Raw genomic sequence first — 23910 nt, forward strand, 5'->3', positions numbered from 1 at the left:
TATATGAGGACAGAAAGCAGGTAGCAGTGTTGAAGCCAGGAAGAGAGTTCTTACCAGAAACCAATTTTGTAGCACATTTCAGCCACAACAGGGAGAAAACAGATGTCTATTGTTTAAGCCACCCCGTCTGAGCAGCCTGAGCAGACTAGTGTTACAACTGCCTCTGCTCAGATGTTACATACATCATATCTGACCACAGACCATTGGTGAGAACTAGGCAGACAGCTCTGACTAATTGTACAGAGGCTAAAAAGTTCTCTTTCTCATCCTTTCCAGATAGAAAGAGAACTAGGATTAGTGAGTACTAGTAATGACTACTACACCTCCATACGCACCACATACACACAGCTCATGAGAGCTAAATTCTGACCCAGAGAAGAAAACAGAATTCCAAAAAATAAGAGAGAGCCAGAACCAGTAAGGAATTGTGGTTGCTTCTATCTTAGCCCCAAGAGACAAGAAGTATATGAAACGAATTCTCTTAAAACTGTAGGTAATTCTGGCCCTGGCCGGTTGGCTCAGTGGTAAAGCATTGGCCTGGCATGCAGGAGTCCCAGGTTTGATTCCTGGCAAGGGCACACAGGAGAAGCGCCCATCTGCTTCTTCACCCCTCCCCCTCTCCTTCCTCTCTGTCTCTCTCTTCCCCTCCCATGGCCAAGGCTCCATTGGAGCAAAGTTGGCCCGGGCGCTGAGGATGGCTCTGTGGCTTCTGCCTCAGGCACTAGAATGGCTCTGGTTGCAACAGAGCAACGCCCCAGATGGGCAGAGCATCGGCCCCTGGTGGGCATGCCGGGTGGATCCCAATCGGGCGCATGTTGGAGTCTGTCTGACTGCCTCCCTGTTTCCAACTTCAGAAAAATACAAAAAACAAAAACAAAAAAAAAAACAACCCACCAAAACTGTAGGTAATTCTAATAGATGGCTTAACTAGTTTTTATTATAAAGATTTCTGAAAGTGGGTTTCCCAAGGTAGCATTTATTTTATTTTTATTTTTTAGAGTGCAGAGGACAGACAGGGACAGGCAGGAAGGGAGAGAGATGAGAAGCATCAACTCATAGTTGTGGTGCCTTTGTTGTTCATTGATTGCTTTCTCATATGTGCCTTGACTGGGGGGCTCAAACTGAGCCAATGACCCCTTGCTCAAGCCAGCAACCATGGATTCAATCCAGCAACCTTGAGCTTCAAGCCAGTGACCTTTGGGATCAAGCCAGCAACCATGGGTTCAAGCTGGTGAGCCTGCATTCAAGCCAGATGAGCCCACACTCAAGCCAGTGACCTTGGGTTTCAAACCCAGGTTCTCAGCATCCCAGGCCGATAGTCTATCCACTGCGCCACCTCCTGGTCAGGAAGTAGCATTTATTTTTAAAATACAAGAAAAACATAGTACAGCATACTGGGGAGGTGGGATGCAGCTATACCATCTCTAATACTTGGTGCCAAGTGGGTTATAGTAGTTTTAGTAGAAGATTTAAGTAGAAGATTAAAAAAAGCTTTAACAACACCCCAAGACTGGATGTGATGATAATCTCAAGGGATGGAGTCATCTGGTGGCCTGGACGTTACATGGGTGAGGAAACAGCAGTATATTTAAGGAGCTGCTAATGCTATACCTTGCAAGATAGAGTTAACAGTAGGAGATGCTGACACAGAACTGGGATTTATAGCTTCAATAAGGACAATGGGATTGCACAATATCAGAGGCCATGTGGTATTACTTAACAGACAGAGGCAAGATGGATGAAATTATTGTGAGCAAAAGCAAAGCTAAAGAGGCTTTCAAAGTGTCTTGACCTACAAAGATCTGTGACCACAGCTAATAGACCATACTACATTTCTAGGATCAGAATAGATGCCTATAGTCTGTAGCATGTTGGATATCCTCTCCTAAATAAAGAACAAGTTGTCACACCTTCTACCCCATAGCTCTAAAAAAAACGTACAGCATTTGGTGGGTCTCTCTGAATTTTAGCGGCAATTATATATATTTATATATCACACTTGGAAATATTGTTTTAAGTCATCTATGAGGTGACTCTGAAAGGGGCCAGTTTTCAGTGGCGTTAAGACTAAGGAAAGATTCCACAGCAGTTTCAGGATGCAGGGCAAACTGTCCTGCCATTCAGTGCATATCACCCAACAGATTTCACAGCGCTGGAGGTATTCATGTTGACTAAGAATATAGTTTATAGCCCCTGACAAGCCTCAACAGAAGAGTCAAGTGTATAGCCCTTCAGTTGTAGAATATGGCCATGCCTTTTGCAGGAGAAAACTACTCACTATTTGAAAAACAGTTGTTGGAATGCTAAGGAGCCCTGAGAGCATCTTAAAATCCTGCCTGCATGGCACCAAGTAATTATGTGTGGGGAATCACCCATTATGAACTGGTATGATCAGATCCATCAGATCACAACGTTGGATGGCTGCAGCAGAATCCATCATAGGATGGAAATGGTAGGTTCAGGATCAGGCACAAGCAGGTCTTTTTTTTTTTTTTTTTTTTTTTTGTATTTTTCTGAAGCTGGAAACGGGGGAGAGACAGTCAGAGAGACTCCCGCATGCGCCCGACCGGGATCCACCCGGCACACCCACTAGGGGCGCCACTCTGCCCACCAGGGGGCGATGCTCTGCCCCTCCGGGGTGATGCTCTGCCGTGACCAGAGCCACTCTAGCGCCTGGGGCAGAGGCCAAGGAGCCATCCCCAGTGCCTGGGCCATCTCTGCTCCAATGGAGCCTTGGCTGTGGAGGGGAAGAGAGAGATAGAGAGGAAGGAGGGGGAGGGGTGGAGAAGCAAATGGGCGCTTCTCCTTTGTGCCCTGGCTGGGAATCGAACCCGGGTTCCCCGCACGCCAGGCCAACGCTCTACCGCTGAGCCAACTGGCCAGGGCCACAAGCAGGTCTTAAAGGCATACATAACTTATATAAAGAGGAGCTCAGACTCCTGGAGCTCCTACCTGAGTTGTACTGACACATCACACTCAACTCATAACTTATAGCCTCAGGGGGACATAGATCCTATGTTCAACTGACAAGGAGGAAAACCCTCAGGCCTACTTCTCTGACGGATTGGCTCTATATATTGGGGCTTGCTGAAACTGTGTCACACTGGAAACCCCAGTCATTGCTGGCCTTGAAGGAAAGTAGTGAAAGGAAATCCTTTTAGTGAAAAAGAATGAAAACCGGACATGTGGTCATTTGCTTTACATGGAGAAAGAAGTGATCTGACCCGAAGTATAGAATACCATCAAATTCTGGGCATGGCTGACTGCTTTCTCCTATTGGTCAGCTGCCATGAAGGAGGTAAGATCAGAAGGAGAAGAGCATATGAGTGAAGCCACTGCAGATCATATGAAACACGCTCTTAGTTCCTTCATATTTAAGCTCATTGTGAAGTAACCACTGCTCCCAGAGCTTTCACAAAGGGCCCTTGAACGGAGTTGATATGTTGGCAGGAAGGAAAGCCATGCACGGGTCAAACAGACCCAGTCATTGCATGGGGTGCATTTTAGCAAGGCCACTACTGAATGCTCAGCCTGCCAAGAACAGAGTCTGATGCTGAATACTCAGGACAACACTCTCCCTTGAGGAGACCAGCCAGCCACTTACAGGCAGACGGATTTATCAGATAACTTCTATTTGGAATTTTACTTGCTGGAATTGATATCTACTCCAAATATGGGATTGCCTTTCTGACCTACAGTCTCTCTCTGTCAGTACCACAGAGCAATGACTTACAGAACACCTCATTTCCAGCATCATGTCCTACCCATCATCAACAAATAAGGATGCTTTTTTATGGCAACTGAGGTGAAATGATGGGCATTTGATCTCCCGATCAGTCCACTGAGATCCTACTATAATCATATCACGAAGGGACAATTAGTCTAAGGACATGATGGAGTGGTTCACTGAAGTCCCAAATGAGGTCCACTTCAAGTACAGCATCCTGTAAGTTTGGAACATTGGGATTTGGTATTGGAGCAATGACTCACACATACGGTGTTATGTCCCTAAAAGCCTGAATCAAGTGGCCGAAAAAAACAAAAAGTACAAGTAAGATAGACAATTCTCACTGTGTCTAGATTCCAGTTTGGGGAATTTGTTTATTTGTCCCTAAGACTCAAGGCTCTGCTGGATTGGATTCCAGTGAGTCTGAACCTATAACTATCACCTTGTCAGTAGAGGCTCTTCATGACTGTAGAACATCAAGCAAGTAAAGGAGTTATTATATTGGCAGCTATAATTGATCCTGTTACCACGTGGAGAAACGGGGGCTTCTATACAATGAAAGACAGAATAGCATACATAGGGAATGTAGAGGGTCCTCAGGGGCATCACGTTGCCCTCTCGTGCTGAGTAATAACTGTAAATGAGGAACTGCTGAAACCACGGTTCAACAAAGGTAAAGCAAATATGAAATCATATCACTCAGAGACAAAGTTCCAGGTTTACCCTGTCAGGTCAGCCACTTATCTGCACTGCGGTGCTGAATGAGGGGTGAGAAAAATCTATAATGAGAGATGGAAAAAGAAGAAGAATATTGATTAAGATTCCAGAATGCATTGTAGAAATAGCAGCTGAAGCCTGTTCTGCAAACCTTCATGTTTAAGTCTTCTGTAGATTTGGGTGTGTGTGTGTGTGTGTGTGTGTGTGTGTGACCATTTACAGTCTGTGAATGATTACAGATAATGAAAAGCACAGGCAGACTGCAATGCTTCAATGGATGCACTCAGGTGAGTCACTTTTGTACTTTAATTCACATCTTCACTCAAACCATTTACTTCAGCCCTTGATGCAAGAACAAACTTCTACCAGGAAATGTCCACCGGAAGTTTTGTGTGATAGCCCCCCTGTTCAGTGACTCTGCCTCATTTACTCTGCAGCGGGAAGCACCTGTAGGAACTCACCTGACACTCAGATGTGGAAGTTCTGAAAGTGCGAGGCAGCTACCACTTTACAAAGAAACCACTGAATCATAGGGGTAGGAGCTGCTGAGTAGATAAATGCTCCTCTCTTTTAGTCCTTAGTGAGAAATTATGAAATATAGTCCAATTGATCTTTCAGAGAGACATAACAGAATCTAGCCATAGGGGCCTATATTGCTGATCAAGTCAAGGCTGTACCCTTTGAGATTGCTTCACTGGTAATTTATACTAAACATTTAAAGAAGCAATAATACCAATTCTTCACAAACTCTTCTTTAAAAAAAAAAAAACCAAGAAGAGGAGGAAAGAATATCTTGTAATTCATTCTATGAGACACGTTATTATCCTGACACCAAAATGCATGTGCACACGTGCGCACACATACACACACACACACATACACACACACATACACTTCAGACCAATATCAGTTGCAGATATAGATGCCACAATCCTCAGCAAAATACCATCAAAATAATCTAGCAACATATGAGAGGAATTACAAACCATGACCTAGTGGGATGTACGTCTGCAATATAAAGTTGGTTTAACATCTAAAAATCAATCTACTACACTACACCATAAAAACAGAGAAAAAAGAGGCAAAAAACCCCACAATCATCCCAAAAGATGTAGGAAAAAAGCATAACAATATTCAAGACACTTTCATGATTTAAAGATTTTTTTTTTCTTTAATTTTTTTTTTAAATTTTATTTATTCATTTTTAGAGAGGACAGAGAGAGAGAGACAGAGAGAGAGAGAGAGAGAGAGAGAGAGAGAGAGGAGAGAGAGACAGAGGGAGGAGCTGGAAGCATCAACTCCCATATGTGCCTTGACCAGGCAAGCCCAGGGTTTTGAACCGGCGACCTCAGCATTTCCAGGTCGACGCTTTATCCACTGTGCCACCACAGGTCAGGCATGATTTAAAGATTTAACACACTAGGAATATGAGTCAACTTTCCCAACCTAATAAAGGACATCTGTAAAAACAAACAAACCCACAGTTAAAATCAAACTTAATGGTGGGAAAATGAGAGCTTTTCCACTAAAACTAGGAACAAGACGCAGGCGGTTCACTTGCCCTACTTCTGTTCCAAATTGAAGTGCTAGACACAGCAATCAGGTAATAAAATAAAATAAACAACATCCATATTGGAAAGAAAAAAGCAAAAGTATTTCTATTTGCAGAGGACATGAACTATATATAAAATATTCCAATAAGCTCACTAAAAACTATTAGAATTAGTAAACAAGTTTAACAAGTTTTCATGATACAAAAAAAAACCCCCACAAAATACAATTTTGAAATACTGGCGATGAACAATCTGAATACAAAATTTAAAAATATTCTGTTGAAGGGAAAGCGCCCTTGCAGAGCAATTTGGCCGCCTGGGTTTGTTCTCAGACTTGACCTTTTATTAATCTTCCAGCTTTTCACCTCCACAAATCTAAGAGCTTAGTTTGTCAGACTTTTGGCTATATGGTTCCCCAATAAAATTAGGGGTGCAGGAAGGGACTTCCAAGATGATGGAGTGTGGCTTGACCAGGCAGTTGTGCAGTGGATAGAGTGTGGGACTCCGGCAGCGATAGGCAATCTCTTGAGCTTGGTGTGTCAAAATTCACCAAAACACCGAGCATAACTCGGGTGGTATGTCACTTTGAGAAAAAAACCATAATTTCATGATATTTATAGTTTAAATAACAAAAATGTATAATTGTAATATATAACTGTATTTAATAAACCAAAAACTAATTATTTAACTTACTTGGTGACTTCTTTGTTCATCTGTCAGTAGGTTTCTTTTGTTGGTCTTGATATTATTTAACTTGTGTGGGGTGCCGTGAACTAACATAAGTGAGGGGGAGGCGGAATTCTTTAACTAACCTGCCTACTAGTGACTTTTTTTGTTGCTGAATTTCATTGGCTAAATCTTCAATTGAAGCTTGGTGTTTTGTACACTTCAAGCCCAAGCAAGCGCCACTAACTTCATCTGTCAATCTGTTTCTTTTGTTGGTTTTGATATTATTTAATGCTGAGAATAAGGTCTCACAAAAGTACGTAGAGGGAAAAATTGTGAGTAAAGCCATTGCTATATTTTTCAGGGTGCTAAAAGTGTCCGGTAATCGGTTCCAGGCACTCCAAATTTCCTGTTCGTAGTGGCACTCCTCTTGATTCTCCAAGCGGCACCTTTCCAGATTCTCAAGCTTTGACCTCAAGTCGACAAACACCTGAGCCCAGATGCTGTTTTGAAATTCTGCAAGTTGCATCTTATGTAAATTAAGATGGCTGCTGCTATTTCTAATGGCGGGAAATGGTACCCATAGCACAGGCCCTCACCTCCGAGCCTCCCCCTCACTTATCTCAGTAATGATGTTCAATTAGAAATCCACCACACCCCAGAACAGTAGATTGGATGATAGTTGCTGTGGTTACGTGGTTGCTGGTAATGGCGATCATGGGGCCCCCAGAGATGCGTGCCCCCTGGCATTCTGCTGCTCTCTATTCTGCCTACCGGAAGTGAGGTCAAAGATCCCCTAATGGCCTCACTGGAAGTCCCAGAACTAGAGCTCTGTGCCGGAGTTCTGTTGTTTTGGCCTACAGACCTCGGGAACAGAGTGTCTACACTATAGCAAATGTTTTATCCTCGGCTGCTGCACCTCGCCATGCAGGAGCTGAGGATGAAATGTCCTTCTCAGCATGCGGCCCCATACTTCTCTGGTATGCGGCCGCATGCAGGTGCATATCATCAAAAATGGCTACGCGTGTCAGTGCTGACACACATGTCATAGGTTCGCCATCATGAGACTAGGATGTGGAGAGGCCGGAGGTTGAAACCCGAAGTTGTGGCTTAAGCATAGGGTCCTATGATCACTGTCTTCAAAGGTCACTGGCTTGAAGCCCAAGGTCGCTGGCTTAAGCAAGGAGTCACTCGCTCTGCTGTAGCCCTTCCCCCCCCCCACACATACATACACCCATCAACGCACATATCAGAACACAATCAATGAACAACTAAGGAGCTGCAAGGAAGAATTGATGCTTCTCATGTCTCTCCCTTCCTGTCTGTCTGTCCCTATCTGCACCTCTCTCTGACACTCTTTGAATCTGCAAATATATATACATATATATAGCAGGGTGCACAATCTCTGAGAAGTTGAGAATTTGGCCAAGGTCCCATAATTATTTTTAAAAATTTAGGGACACACACTAAAGTCACACTTTTTATATCTTTTTCTCCATAACTAGAGTCGTTTCTCCAATTTGAAGTCCTACTGCTCTCCCCCCCAAAAAAATATTCTGTTTAAAATAGCATCAAAAAGTTAAAAATATCTATGAATAATGTAATTTAATGAAATAAAAATAAATTTCATACTTTGGAAAGGATAGAGCATTGTTCAAAAAAAATTAAAGTTCAACAAGTAGAAAGACATCCATATTCAGGAATCAAAAGACAATATTATCAAAATAGTAGTACTCACTAAATTAATCTACAGACTTAACACGATCCCTATCAAATCGTAGTTGGTTTCTTTGCAGAAGAAATTGACAGGATAATTCTAAAATTCATATGGAAATGTAAGAGTCTCAGAGTAGCCAAAGCAATCTTGAAGAAGACAAAGAACATTAGAAACTCACAGAATCTTGCTTAGTTCATTCAGGCTGCTATAACATAATACTATAAATTGAGTGCTTATAAAAAACAAAAATTTCTCACAGTTCTACAGGCTGGGAAGCCCAAGATCAAGGTACCTCTAGATTTGATGTCTGAGGGAAGCCCACTTCCTGGTCAACAGATGGCTTTCTTGTCATTGTGTCTTTATATGATGGAAAGACAGTGACGAAGCTCTCTGGAATCTCTTTTATATAAGGACATTAATCAGATTTATGAGGGCTTTGTGACCTAAGAAACTCCCAAAGTCTAGTCCTCTAAATACTATGATGTGGGCATTAGAAGTTAATATACAAGTTTTGCAGAACACAAATATTCAGTCTATGGCTTATACTTCTTAATATCAAAACTTATTACCAAGCTATAATAATACAGACAGTGTGGTATTGGCATAAGGATAGACATATAAACCAAGGGAATACAACTGAGATTCCATACATATACCCTGATACATACAATCAATTCACTTTCAACAAGGGTGCCAGGATAATTTAATGGGGGAAAAAATTGCCTGTCAACAAATGGTTCTGAGACAGCAGACTATGCATATGCCAAAGACTCACTCATATAACATCCCCTTCTTCACACACCATACACAAAAAATTCAAAGCGGATCATGAACCTACTTAAATATTATATCTAAAACTATGCACTTTTAGAAAAAAATATAGAAGCACATCTTCCTGACTTTGGGCTAGGCAAAGTCTTTTCCTATTTAACATCCAAAAGCACAAGTGACTGAAGAAAAATGGAGAGATTGACCTATATCAAAACTTAAAATGTTGGTGTTTCCAAGTATGCCATCAAGAAAGTGAAAATGCACTGTAAAGAATGGGAGAAAATACTTACAAAACAAATATCTGATAAAATACTTGTATCCAGAATATATAAAGCCCTCTTATTATTCAACTTTAAAAAAGCAAATAACTCAATTGAAAAATGGGCAGAGGATCCAAATAGAGGAAAGATATAAAAATGACCAATAAGCATGCAAAAGATGTTCCAACATCTTAGTCATCAGGGAAAGGCAAATCAAAACCACAATGTAATACCACTTCGTACCCTATAATGGCTAAACTAAAAAAACAGTAAGTTACAACCGTTGTCAAGGATGCAGAGAAATTGCTAGTTGGAATGTATAGTGATGCAATCACTTTGTTAAACAGAGTGGCAGTTCCTCAAAAGGTTACACATAGAGTTACCATATGATACAGCAGTCCTACACCTAGAAATATACCCAAGGAAATTGAAAGCACACGTCTACACAAAAACGTGTCCATTGCACTAATGTTCCTAGCATCACTGTTCGTTAAAGCCAAAAAGTAGAGACGACTCAATCGTCTATCAGCTAGTGAATGGATAAAATAAAATGTGGTTTGTTGATACAGGGGAAAGTTATTTGTCAATAAAAAGATAGAAAGTATGATACATGCTATGTCATGAACTTTGAAAACATATTAAGTTAAAAGAAGAACTGTCTATGTGATTCTACTCACATATGTCCAGGACAAGAAAATCCATAGAGACGGAAAGTACACTGTTGTTTACCAGGATCTGGGAAAGGGATAGGAAAAAAGCAAGTGACTGCTAATGGGAACAATGTTTTAGGGTTTTTTTTTTTGGAGATAATAAAATGTTCTAAAAATTGACTGTAGTGATACTTGCACAACTCTGAATACATACACTACATCCTATTAAAGCATACATTTTAAATGGGTGAATTATATATTATATGAATTCTATCTCAACATAGCTTTTTCTTTAAAGGAAGAGGAACCAAAAAATGTGCCCTTGTCTTGGCTTTTCCTCTATTCCTGTTTCTCCTTCCAACTCTCCATTCCTGGGATCATCTTCCATAAGAAACGAGCTGCATGCAAGCACTGATTCGGGCTCTGCTTTCTGAGAAGAATGCAGGACGGAGATATGTATCTGTGAGTATGGGAGTGAGTATATTTCTCATGGGAGAAAAAAAATCAAAAGCTGATGCCACTACAAGCATCATCACCAGGGGAGAGGCACAAAGTTCTTTACCAGCTTTAGTTTCTTGAATCAATGGGATCAAGGGCAAACCCCACATACATTTCTGTTCTCTCAGAGCCTTTTCTTTCAAAGACTTTAAGAATTAGGGCAAGAATAGGTACTGACATATTAATAATTTAAATGCATAGGTTTAGATCTATGGCAGACCCATCCCCCTGGGTCTTTCATAGATCCCCATGCTGGACCAAACTGTGGCCTTGAACCACTGCCTGGCTTTTGCTCGAAGCTGCAAGCACTGAAGTGGGTTGCCTAATGGAAAATGATGATGATGATGACGACGATGATTTGGATACACACACACACACACACACACATACCCCAGGTACTTTTCCCTCCCACATCTCTAGAAGACTTGAATTCTGAACCTGGACCCTTATTGGTACAAAAAACTGTCAGGTATTCAGGCAATTACTAGCTACCAAAGCTTTCCACAGGGTAAGAACAGACAGGTGAGAGAAACCATTTTGTGGGTGGAACTAGCCTCCTTCTGGATCCAAGTCAGAGAGGTTCCCTAAAGGCAGAGTGCACCTGCTTCCCATACAGTCTAGAGCAGGGATCTGCAAACACTTTCTGCCAAATGGGAAAATGCTTTTTGGCTTTTGAGCTACAGGGTCTCTGTCACAGCTACTCATCGCTGCCCTGGCGACGTGGAAGCAGCCGGAAGCTTCTGGGGACAGGAAGAAATTAGATAAGAAGGGCTGTGTTCCAATGAAATTTTATTTATGAAAAATGTATTTCTTATCATAGAAATCTTAATTTCTTATCATTTTCATTTGTCCTGAAACATTTCCTTCTTTGGGATTTCTCCCATCATTTGAAACTACAAAATCATTATCTCGGGAAAAAAAAATCATTATCTTGTGGGCCATACAGAAGCAGTGATGAGGTAACTTTCTGGAGGAGGTGAGTGCTCTGCCCTTAGCAGAACCCCAAATCGGGGACTGAAAGATAGGGTCCCAGGCTCATGCTTGGGGTAAAGAGAAGAAAACTGTCACTTCAAATGGCCACTACAGCCTAGGACAATGGGCGTCTGAATTAGGCATAGTGTATATTTGCTGGTGTGTGTACATGTATGTATGCATGCAATAAATCCAAAATTTTCTAGGACCAACAGTGAAGGAAGAAATCCCCCTGAACTGACACTAGATTCTATGAAGACAACAGGTTTAAAATATATTCAATTGCCTTCAAAAACAAAAAAAAGGTGTTTTAATTTGAAGTTTATGGCATCCAGTGTTGGACAGAAATGTCATTTCTAATGCTGGAATTTCTTCTACATGTCCTCAGAAAAAGGTCGATGTACTTGGTCCTGAAGTCCAACCCCCTGAGGAATGCTCACTCTAAGGTCAGGGAGGAGATGAGAATCTAAATTCAGAGATAGAAACTCTTGTCTCAGGAAGGTATTTAATATCGATGTAAATGAACCTTTTCTCTTTTCTTAACTAAATCCGATGATCGCCAGAGGAGAGAGAGCCAGCGTGTACCCTCTGAGACTCGAAGCCTAGCCTAAAGCAGTCGACCATGCTGGCAAACTGCCTTTGAAGTCGAGTTTTATCTCGGAAATCCACGTGCATCTGTATTCTCCTCCATGATGCCGCTGTGTGTTTGTTTTCATATAAAAATAGCACGTTCGACTGTTTACCGTCGAAAACCCGGCAGGTCCTGAAGAAGCCTGGTGTTTACCCTGCAGCTTGGAGCCCCCGCAGGCACACCCCCTCCTTGTCAAGGGCACAGGCAGTGCACTGGAGGAGAATAAAGCACAGCAGGCCACGGATTTTCAAGGTTTGGCTCAGGCACTGAGTCGTCACTTTTTTTATGAACACAGTATGAATGACATGGGCTTAAAGAATCTAGTCTATAGTATAGGGGGCACTGGTGCTCAAAGTGTGGCCTCAAGACAGGCTACATCAACATCACCTGGGGACTTGTTAGAAATCCACATTCTCAAACCCACTACCAACCTACTGAATGGAAAAGTCTACTCTAAGGCTTGGCCCAGTGACAGGTATTTAACAAGCCCTCCAGGTGATGCTGATGTCCATTCAAGTTGGAGAACTGGTTACCCAGCGGGAGAAGACTGAAGGAGCCACTGACTTCTGTTTTAATTTATTGTGAATCTGCCCAATGACCCAGTATCTCATCGCCTCCTCGTCTCCGTCTGTAAAATCAGGCTCCCCCTTCCTCTCAGGATTGCCTTGAGAATTAAATCTGACCTCGCAGCCATTCAGACGACGGGAGGCCCGGATTGAATTTATTGTTTCTCTTTTCCCACCTCAACCCAAATACTCAAATTGAAGTATAGAAGTGTAATTGGAAGTAAGGATCCACTTTCATGATACAAAAGATACACCTGAACATTTCTCCAAGACATCCTCGTATCAAGTTTATTCCTCCCAGGTCCATTATTTGCATATTCCTGACTTTTAGCATACGAATTTTAAAATCAAGTCATTATCACAAAATTATTTGAAAATGAATTACATGCAAAATATTTAGGCTAAAAAAATTACTGGGGACAAATCAATTTTCAAGCAGCATATTTTTTTTTCTTTGATTTGAAGACTTCCTTTGGGAGCAATCATTTATAAATTACCCAATTTAAAGGAAAAAAAAAGAAATCTCTGAAATACCAGCTTCAAAGAATAGTACGTAAATTGTAAAGGGCACCATTTCCGTTGACATCCCAAATAAGAGAAAAACCTTTAAAGCTTACTTCTGGTTGCCCACAAAATCACGGACTATACCCCCTTGTCTCTGTTCCCCTCTTCTTTCCTCGCTGGTTCATTCAAACAGTTCAAAATAACTTTGAATGCCAATCACAAGATAATTCATTCAGATCTACAGAGAAAAACACACAAGCAAAGCCTCTATAGAATATGCAGAGTGGAGTTACATAACCACTTTCCCTATTCTTCTTCTTTTTAATATGAATACTTTTGTACAGAATGTGGAAATCTACACTATATACATGTACGCAGACATACACGTGTTTCTACATGCCTGTCTTCTCACACACACACACACAAACTTGACTTCCTATATAATGGGTGGCGTGAACCTTAAGAAGAACACAGGCTCTCAAGCATAGAATTTTCAATTATTGAGGAAAGAATTCAGCGGAAGCTTATGCATGAAAAGTTAGCTCTGAAAATAGCTGCAATAACCACATAATTTGGGGGTTATGATTTGAGGGATAAGTTGGGGTCAGAGGCACATTTTAACTTAAGATAATAACCTATTTTCAGATATCCTCAGCACCACTACACCCTGGAGTAGAAATGATTTAGAAGCCATTTCTGAACTAATTCTGAGTCCTTCCCCTTGAGAACAGGCCCCCAAGGGGCTGCCATTAGGCAAAATCCTGCTGACCTGCTTCTTATTGTTGTAAACCCCTAAGCAGAACTTGGACGTTGCCTTTTTTTACAACATTATTTTATGTCATCTTGTCACTGATTTACATAATTATCTCTATGTCTTCATCTATAAGGGTTTGTGGATATTTCAAAAGCGAAGTAAGATTTGTCTCATTATTTAATTGAGATTGAAAAAAGTAAAATTGCTAAATCTGGAGTTCGGGATCTAATGGTGAATAGCCTTTGGAATATTTCCCACAGCACTGCACTCTATCAAAAACTGAATCTAAGACCACAGGAGCTTAAGAAGGAGGAGGTGGAAGAGGAGGAAAAGGAGGGGGGAGGAGAGGGAATGCAGAGGGGTAGTTGTTGAGTTTATTACCTTGCCAGGCAGGAAGAAACACAGCAAACAATTCATAGAAGGTTGAGGAGGAGGGAGGCATAGGAGTCAGGGGTTTCTAAGCACTAAAAATGTCATGTGGTTCAGGGGGTTAGGCTACTTAAGGATGGCAAACTACATATAATGCTGGATAAGATGCAATGAATCCGTAAATCTACATATAGTTGGCTAAATAAGTCCTTTATTCCTCCTGGAGAAAGAGTAATCATATCCAATGAGGGCATCAGACTAGCGTTCCTAAAAGTTATAGGTCCTTTAACTTCTTCAATTGTGATGAAATGCATGATTCACACAAACACACATTTGCACAGCCTGACGGGAAAATTTTGGTTGAAACTTGGAGGTAGTAAAGCATGCCAGTTAACAACTAGAGTCTGAAATTAGACTGCCTGGGTCTGAACCCCAGATTTACCACTTGTGGCTGTTTGGTGTTGGCACATTGCCTAATCTCTCTCAGTTTTAGTTTCCTCATCTACAAAATGGGGATAATAAAAGTATTCCTTGATATGGTAGCTGTGGCGATTATACTAATTAATACATATTTAGTACTTAATAATTGCAAGGTACTATTAAAAATAACTTCCCTGTGGGGACCAGAGAAGTCTGTTGATGGACAAACCTTGTCATTTCCCCTCTCTCCCGAGAGAGGTTAAGATTCTGATTTGGAAAATGAAGCAAACATCCAGTCATTCAACAATTTGCTTGGTGGAGTATCTATCAGGTACCAGGTCTGGCAGAACTCACAGTCTACTGGGAAATGCAGACAAACAGAGAATTAAGAGTTTGTGTTGGGAGGAGAATAAATAAGGCATAATGAGAAACATAAATGGTGTATTTCACAAAGGAATTGGGACTGTCAAGATAGATCATTCTTTAGGAATCTGAAAGAAGGTGAGCTCAGCTAAAAATAAGACATTCAGGTAAAAAGTTCTGGGAATATCATCATCCCAGGGTTATAATTCCTCCCTATTTAGCAAATGTTTTTGAGAACTTTTTTGCTAGGAATTGCGAATCATGCATTTTCACCCCCTCTAATGTTAAATATACTTTACTGAAAAAGTTTGCATTTTGTCTGAAAAATAGCAGATTTATGGGAAATAGAATTCAGGCAGGTCATTCAAACTTAAGAAACTAGGAACTAGAACTTTAACACACACATTCATAAAGTTAATTTAGAAAGTATTAGCACGAGGAAACTTCTACCACTGTTTGAGCATCCCTCTTTTGCAAGCCCCAAGCCTCAGAGTTTGCATTCCTTCTTGTATCTCTGCCTGGGAAATGTTGGTCTTTAAGCATTTACTTTTAACAGAGACCAGCTTTATCAAAACTGAAACTAGAGGCCCTGGCCGGTTGGCTCAGTGGTAGAGCGTCAGCCTGGCGTGCAGAAGTCCCGGGTTCAATTCCCGGCCAGGGCACACAGGAGAAGCGTCCATCTGCTTCTCCACCCCTCCCCCTCTCCTTCCTCTCTGTCTCTCTCTTCTCCTCCCACGGCCGAGGCTCCATTGGAGCAAAAGACGGCCCGGGCGATGGGGATGGCTCCTCGGCCTCTGCCCCAGGCCCTAGAGTGGCTCTGGTCGTGGCAGAGCGACGCCCCGGAGGGGCAGAGCGTCGTCCCCTGGTGGGCGTGCCCGGTGGATCCCAGTCGGGCGCATGCGGGAGTCCGTCTGTCTCTCCCCGTTTCCAGCTTCAGAAAAATACAAACAAAAACAAACAAACAAAAAAAACCTGAAACTACAATCTGAAGAGATCAGATCATGCCACCCTAAAATATGCCACTTTGGAATACTGATTGTTTTGAGTTGAAGGCACTTGAGAAACTGCAGATACAGGAACAGGCACTCTGACTTCCCCCTTTCCACCTTAAAGCAGCTCGTAAAGTTTCCTGGGAGCAAAGTGCTATCTCTACACCAGGAAGAGAACATTCTTGTTGCCCAAGACGAGCAATTGAGGTCAAGGAGAATTTGTACAAACAAACCTACTAAAATAATCCTCATTTCCCATGAGTCTCTCCCATATATTTCCTAACAACTTTCCCATATTTATCGCCCCTAGCCCAAACCCCTTTCTCTATGGTCTTGTCCTATCACCATAATTTATCTTGGTGATAAATGGCATATAAGCTCTCAGGCCTACTCACTTCTTAAGATCATTTCAATAAAGGCTTCATCCATGTAAAAATATTAACACCAAACAAAACTGGTATGCTTTTCTCCTATTAATGTCTATTTTGTTAGTTTAATTCTCAAGCCCAGCCACAGAACCTAAGATAATAGAGGAAAAATTTGTCCTCCCTTACAAATCTAACTTGTATCTCTGCCTGGGAAATGTTGGTCTTTAAGCATTTACTTTTAACAGAGACCAGCTTTATCAAAACTGAAACTAGAGGCCCTGGCCGGTTGGCTCAGTGGTAGAGCGTCAGCCTGGCGTGCAGAAGTCCCGGGTTCAATTCCCGGCCAGGGCACAGAACCTTCTACATCCATGATTTCTTTTCTTTTGTCTTAAACATGGGGGAAATATCTTTGTAACATCATTGTACTTGCAGTCTTTCCTAATAACATAGTAGACAGCAGTGCTTGAAGCTACAATCTCATCTATTTCTTGCATAAAGATAGCTAGGCACATTCTTAGATTTTACCTTAAGATATTTGTATATTGCTCATTTTTTTAATTGTAAGAAAGCTTGTATCTAATCATTTCAAAACATGAACATGTTGGACAAACTTACATATCAATCAACACGACTGCCTGTTACTTATCATCAAATCCTTTTTTACCAATCACATTAAGAAACACCTGGAGATGTTTTCCCTGAATCTATGTACCCTGATTGATTAATGTCACCCCATTAAAATTAATTTAAAAAAAATAAAATAAAAAATAAATTTATAAAAAAAGAAACAAGTGTTACTTCTGAACAAATGCTATGACCACCTTAAAGCTGCTCATTGTCCCAAATCTTAAATAATTATTATGCTAAGTGAAATAAGCCAATCAGAGGAAGACATGTAATATGCTTATATGTGGAATCTAATGAACAGAATAAACTGACAAACAAAATAGAAATAGAGGTATGGATACGTGGAGCTGACAGTTGTTGGAGAGGAGAGCTGTTGGGGACTGGATGAAAGAAGGTGAAAGGATTAAACAAAAATATATACAAAACACAAAGACACAGGTTACAGTGTGCTGATAGCCAGACGGAAGGGAGGTGGGGCTGGAGGGTGGGTGGAGGCAGGGAATGGGGACAGAGAGAGACTTTACTTTGGGCAATGGGTACACAGTGCCGTGTGCAGATGATGTTTTCTTGAGCTGTACACTTGAAACCTGTATGGTTTTGTAAACAAATGTCACCGCAACCCATTTGATTAAAATAATAACAATTATTCACAGCTTAGTAGGAAAGATCGTCACACAAAATCAAGACTTACTGCCTTGAAATAACTGTTTCATTAGACTAGAGCAATAAAGAGGTACTAGGCCCTGGCCGGTTGGCTCAGTGGTAGAGCGTCGGCCTGGCGTGCGGAAATCCCGGGTTCGATTCCCGGCCAGGGCACACAGGAGAAGCGCCCATTTGCTTCTCCACCCCTCCCCCTCTCCTTCCTCTCTGTCTCGCTCTTCCCCTCCTGCAGCCGAGGCTCCATTGGAGCAAAGATGGCCCAGGCGCTGGGGATGGCTCCTTGGCCTCTGCCCCAGGCGCTGGAGTGGCTCTGGTCGCGGCAGAATGACGCCCCGGAGGGGCAGAGCATCGCCTCCTGGTGGGCAGAGCGTCACCGCCTGGTGGGCGTGCAGGGTGGATCCCGGTCGGGCGCATGCGGGAGTCTGTCTGACTGTCTCTCCCCGTTTTCAGCTTCAGAAAAAAAAAAAAGAGGTACTAGAAGAAATAATGGTAGACAATGATTACATTTCTGTAGCTCACTTTAAAAGATTTCTCAGGGTTGTTTATAACCAAACAAACATGCAAAAGATGAAGGAGAACATTTCTAGGAAAAGCTGCCTCTCAAGAAGAGGCAACTGGAAATGCGGAAACCCCAAATCACTCCCCAGACTACATGAAGAAGAAAGTCACTCCATCTCACGTTTATCAGCAATTTTTGGATATTTCTCCACTGACGCTTATGGCTCTAATGGTCCTTAAGAAAATTTGGGCCAGGTCTTTTTTTTTTTTTTAATATTTTATTTATTGATTTTTTAGAGAGAGAGGAGTGAGAGAGACAGAGAGAGAGAGAAGGGGGAGGAGCAGGAAGCATCAACTCCCATATGTGCCTTGACCAGGCAAGCCCAAGGTTTCGAACCGGCGACCTCAGTGTTCCAGGTCGATGCTTTATCCCACTGCGCCACCACAGGTCAGGCCCAGGTCTTTTTTTTTAACCAAAGTCAGCTTCTGTTTTCTTCAAGGATGTTTGATGAGGCTGATGCTTTTGGAGAATGGAAATAAACTGGGATCAAGAAAACTGTCTCCGAAGTTGCATCTGGTACTATTCTAGGTTTGAATGTGACAATGTATTACCAAGAGTGGGCAGCAAGATTCCATGTAAGAAGGATAACATCTTTCTTTGGGAAAACAGCACCACTGGTGTAGGTGTGCAAGCCTGTGGGCACGTGGCTTTGCGGAAACCAAGATCACAAAAGGTGAGTGATAAAATTCTTACCATGAGACCAGGAGCAGATTTCAGCTCGGCCCACAGGGAAGCCAGGAGGATGCTGAGCAACGTGCTGCAGATGCTACATGATGATGGTGGTGGTGAGAAAAATAATTTAACAGAATTTTATTAGCATACTCTAGGTATTTGCTTTATGGTATCCAATGTGACCCTTCCTCATGACCCTTAAACAGAATAAAAATTCTTGGTTAGTATAGTTTCCTTAGAGGGAGGATCAAAGAGAAGTTCCACATTTGTGTTAACCCCAGGACAGAGAGTAAAAATTCCCATTCCCACCTAATAGGAACAGTGATAACAATGTTTAAGAAAAGCTTTGGACTTAAGACCATGACCTAGGTACTGAAATCCATTCTGACAAAGTCAGGAAATACTGATTCCTTCTCTATATCTTAAGGAACCCAGGGACTCCAGCTAACACTGAATTAAAGCAATAATCTTTGTTTACCTTAACTTTTAATATCCTATGTGCTGTCTTCCCTACTGAGAGCAATTTTATGTCTTTTGCACACGAAGACATTGTCCTTTGAATATATTCCTTAAGTGACCATTTTCTCAAACGGGGCTAACAGGAGTAATTTTATTTTTAGCATGTGTTCCCAAGAGAAGACTGTCTAGTAATAAAGGAAGTTGGCAGCTAATCATCTTTGTGTCCGGTTCATCCTTAAAGGGAAGGTGACTGAAGCTCAACTTTAGGGCTTTTTATTTTTTGTATATTCAACACTTAGCCCATTGTCTAGTTCATAATAGACATTCAAATTCTTGATCAAAGGAAAGGAAACAAGAGGAAAAGAGGGATGGAAGCAGGAAAGAAACTGGTAAACTTAAGTAAGACTATGAGGAAATTCTAAGAAAATTATGGTGACTGAAAGCATGGAGTTATTTGGGAATAACTTCTGGCTTTGCTCATAGAATGAACTTGCTTGCTCCATCTCTCTCTCTCTCAATCTTTAAGACTTTAATAATGGGTAGTGTCAGTCAACCCACAAAACCTATAGCCTAAGGGAGCTTTTAGGGGGCTGAGACTAAGGTTATAGAGCAGGGGTCCCCAAACTTTTTACATAGGAGGCCAGTTCACTGTCCTTCAGACCACTGGAGGGCCGGACTATAAAAAAAAACTATGAACAAATCCCTATGCACACTGCACATATCTTATTTTAAAGTAAAAAAACAAAATGGGAACAAATACAATATTCAAAATAAAGAACAAGTAAATTTAAATCAACAAACTGACCAGTATTTCAATGGGAACTATGCTCCTCTCACTGACCACCAATGAAAGAGGTGCCCCTTCCGGAAGTGCAGCGGGGGCCGGATTAATGGCCTCAAGAGGCCGCATGCGGCCCACGGGCTGTAGTTTGGGGACCCCTGCTATAGACAGTGCTCTGCTTGGATATGTAAGGCGTGGCTGGGCAGAGAGGAGGACAGAGAAGAGCTTACTCTAGCACAGGGCTCCTTGGGCTTATGGACTGGAGAATCCCAAATCACAAGGGAGAGCTAATAATAACAGTAATGTAAAAAGAATGGTAGGTGATATAGGAAAGTATAGAAAAGCAAGGTGAAGGATAGGTGAAAACATACACTAGAGCTTGGGGGAAAGAAGAGTTTTATGAAATATAACATAAAATAAAGTACAGACATCCTAAGTATATAACTTGGTAAATGTTTACAAACTGAAAACACCATGTAGCCAACATCCTAAGCAAGAACCAAGTGTCTCCCTCTAACCCCTTCCCTTTATTACTCTCCCAACACATGGCTTCTAATTAAAAATTAGTTTTCTCTGTTTCTGTACTTTGAATAAATTAAATCATAGGATATGTAGTTTTTGGAGACTGGCTTCTTTCATTCAATATAGTATTGTGAGATTTAGCCATGTTTCAGCCTAGACTTATAGATCATTGATTTGCATTGTGAAATTTGTGCAGGAATTTGGATAAATTCCAGTTTAGGGCTATTACAGATATTACTACTATAAACATTTCAGATGATGCCTTTTGTAAAACTATGTATCTATTCTTGTTGGGTACATACTTATGGGTGGATTGCCTGGGTCATGGTATATGTTTATGTCTCGTTTTAATAGATATTGCCAGTTTCCCCACGTAGGCAAAATCAGTTTATATTCCTATCAGCAATTGATTGAAATTTCCTGTTGTTCCATGCTTTCTTCAATACTTGGTGGTTTTTATCTTTTTATTTTAACCATTCTGTAGTTATGCACTAATATCATAGCATCTCAGTGTAGTTTTAATTGGCTTTCTTCTGGTGACTAATAAAATAAGCAGTGTGTGTGTGTGTGTGTGTGTGTGTGTGTGTAACAGAGAGAGACAGAGAGAGGGACAGATAGGGACAGACAGGAAGGGAGAGAGATGAGAAGCATCAATTCTTCATTGCGGCACCTTAGTTGTTCATTAATTGCTTTCTTATATGTGCCTTGGCTGGGTAGTAGGGAGGCTACAGCAGACCAATTGACCCCTTGCTCAAGCCAGCAACATTGGGCTCAAGCTGGTGACTCTTGCTCAAACCAGATGAGCCCACGCTCAAGCTGGCGACCTCTGGGTTTTGAACCTGGATCCTCCACGTCCCTCCACGAACCTGGATGCTCTATCCACTGAGCCACTGCCTGGTCAAGCATAAGCACCTTTTCATAAGTTTATTAACTACTAGGATGTCCTTTTTTGTAAAGTGTCTGTTAAAGTCCTTTGTTCATTTTTCTATTGGGTTGTCTGTCTTTTTCTCTCTGATGTGCAGAAGTTCCTTATGTATTCTGAATGTGAGACATTTGTCACATATCTAATATATAATATATATTTGAACTCTATCTTCTCCCACTCTTTTGGCTGTTTATGTTAGTTTTTAATGCCTGAAAATAATATTGTCCTTATTGTTAAAGACAGTAAAGAGAATCTCTCATTAAGAGACAAAGAGGGGCCCTGGCCGGTTGGCTCAGCGGTAGAGCGTCGGCCTAGCATGCAGAGGACCCAGGTTCGATTCCCGGCCAGGGCACACAGGAGAAGCGCCCATTTGCTTCTCCACCCCTCCGCCACGCTTTCCTCTCTGTCTCTTTCTTCCCCTCCCGCAGCCGAGGCTCCATTGGAGCAAAGATGGCCCGGGCGCTGGGGATGGCTCTGTGGCCTCTGCCTCAGGCGCTAGAGTGGCTCTGGTCGCAACATGGCGACACCCAGGATGGGCAGAGCATTGCCCCCTGGTGGGCAGAGCGTCACCCCATGGTGGGCATGCCGGGTGGATCCCGGTCGGGCGCATGCGGGAGTCTGTCTGACTGTCTTTCCCTGTTTCCAGCTTCAGAAAAATGAAAAAAAAGAGACAAATAGGGAGTTATGACAGAATAGCTCAGAGGAAAGCAATGGAAGAGAAAACTCCTTACCATTTGTATCACCATCAGAGTCAATTACCCTTCCACAAAACTATCACCCTCATTTCACAGAAAACAGAACCATAAGTTGAGGAAATCTTAAATGTACCCACAAATATATGCTATGTAAAGCCATCTCCTCCAAATCAGCCAGCTTCACAAATTGTTTGCCAGATTTTGAATCCAAGCCGTATGTTATCAAAGCTCAATGCTGCTCACCATGACATTTAACTACCCTGCATGGCTTCTTATGTAAAAAAACAAACGATGCCTTGGCTCACTCCACTGAAAAGTTGGGAATGCTTAGAGGCTCATTGATGACTTTGATGTGCCAATAGAGAAAACCATTGTTACCTCCACTATATCTCCAGAGAGACAGCTGTCCAGTGTTCTTCATGGGAACCTCTTAGCTAGCCCACTACTAGGCTTTTGATAAACACTTCCGCGATGAACAAATAAAGGAACACATGAATGCCTGTGTGCAAAGGGAAAACCTGTATGTGAATGCTGGCTTTCTGCTAAAGACACCACAAGGGATGAAGTCAGCTTCTCGACATCGTCGAGTGTTGTGAAAATAATTCAGGTTTCAGATGTTCAAGAAGACTACAAAAGGTGAATTATTTTAAGCCATCACTTCTGAGACTAACCTTTGTGCTGACAAAAATAGGTGAATCAAACAGCTGCAGCAGTAAAAACGCACCAGGGGTACTGGCACATGTGGCACCAGCGAAACAGAGCAGGAAATTGGAAGGGCTGGGTGGAGATGCAGCAGGAAGCTAGCTTCAGTTCTCTTGACTTCAGCAAAGAAAAGAAGGGAAAACCCTAGCAAAACAGGCCTGGTAAAAAAAAAAAAAAAAAGTTACGCCTAATTCAGCTCATCCCAACAAATGTCACACACGTATATTCTGATGTATAAGAACTAGAGTTGTGGCCCTGGCCGGTTGGCTCAGCGGTAGAGCGTCGGCCTGGCGTGTGGGGGACCTGGGTTCGATTCCTGGCCAGGGCACATAGGAGAAGCACCCATTTGCTTCTCCACCCCCTCACCCCCGCCCTCTTTCCTCTGTCTCTCTCTTCCCCTCCCGCAGCCAAGGTTCCATTGGAGCAAAGATGGCCCGGGTGCTGGGGATGGCTCCTTGGCCTCTGCCCCAGGCGCTAGAGTGGCTCTGGTCACAGCAGAGCGACGCCCCGGAGGGGCAGAGCATCGCCCCCTGGTGGGCAGAACCTCACCCCTGGTGGGCGAGCCGGGTGGATCCTGGTCAGGTGCATGTGGGAGTCTGTCTGTCTCTCCCCGTTTCCAGCTTCAGAAAAATACAAAAAAAAAAAAAGAACTAGAGTTGTTTTGTGGATGATACAACCTGTATTCACGTGTGTCAAAAGCTCACAATACTACACACAACTCTGTTGGGTTAGAAAGAGCAGGAGTCCTGGCCGGTCTGGAGAAATGGCTGTTATCACAGGCCAAGCAAGCTGCAAGTGAAATCGCCATTTGGA

General features: G+C 42.2%; 1 protein-coding gene and 1 non-coding gene across 2 annotated transcripts in view; one reads left to right on the forward strand and one right to left on the reverse strand.

Moving 5' to 3' along the window:
- Positions 1 to 23910, reverse strand: part of LOC136313985 (uncharacterized) — a 601801-nt gene that overhangs the window by 250577 nt on the left and 327314 nt on the right. The window lies entirely within an intron of this gene.
- Positions 10755 to 10887, forward strand: LOC136314841 (small nucleolar RNA SNORA42/SNORA80 family). Its single transcript, XR_010727417.1, has one exon. It is a non-coding gene; the product is annotated as a small nucleolar RNA SNORA42/SNORA80 family (small nucleolar RNA).

The sequence above is a fragment of the Saccopteryx bilineata genome, chromosome 10 (genome assembly GCF_036850765.1).
Source record: "Saccopteryx bilineata isolate mSacBil1 chromosome 10, mSacBil1_pri_phased_curated, whole genome shotgun sequence".
Lineage (NCBI taxonomy): Eukaryota > Metazoa > Chordata > Mammalia > Chiroptera > Emballonuridae > Saccopteryx > Saccopteryx bilineata.